The sequence below is a fragment of the Bison bison genome, unplaced genomic scaffold, assembly GCF_000754665.1.
Source record: "Bison bison bison isolate TAMUID 2011002044 unplaced genomic scaffold, Bison_UMD1.0 scf7180017864238, whole genome shotgun sequence".
Lineage (NCBI taxonomy): Eukaryota > Metazoa > Chordata > Mammalia > Artiodactyla > Bovidae > Bison > Bison bison.
The window spans coordinates 453849-454394 of NW_011494810.1; positions in this window are offsets into that span (position 1 = coordinate 453849).

The following is a 546-nucleotide window of genomic DNA, read 5'->3' on the forward strand; positions in this document are numbered from 1 at the left end:
AAGATGATGCTGTAAAAGTGCTGCACTCAATATGCTAGCAAATTTGGAAAACTCAGCAGTGGCCCCAGGACTGGAAAAGGTCAGTTTTCATTCCAATCCCAAAGAAAGGCAATGCCAAAGAATGCTAAAACTATTGCACAATTGCAGTCATCTCACACGCTAGTAAAGTAATGCTCAAAATTCTCCAAGCCAGGCTTCAGCAATACGTGAACCGTGAACTTCCAGATGTTTGAGCTGGTTTTAGAAAAGGCAGAGGAACCAGAGATCAAATTGCCAACTTCCGCTGGATCATGGGAAAAGGAAGAGGGCTCCAGAAAACATCTATTTCTGCGTTAGTGACTATGCCAAAGCCTTTGACTGTGTGGATCACAATAAACTGTGGGAAATTCTGAAAGAGATGGGAATACCACACCACCTGACCTGCCTCTTGAGAAACCTATATGCAGGTCATGAAGCAACAGTTAGAACTGGACATGGAACAACAGACTGGTTCCAAATAGGAAAAGGAATACGTCAAGGCTGTATATTGTCACCCTGCTTATTTAA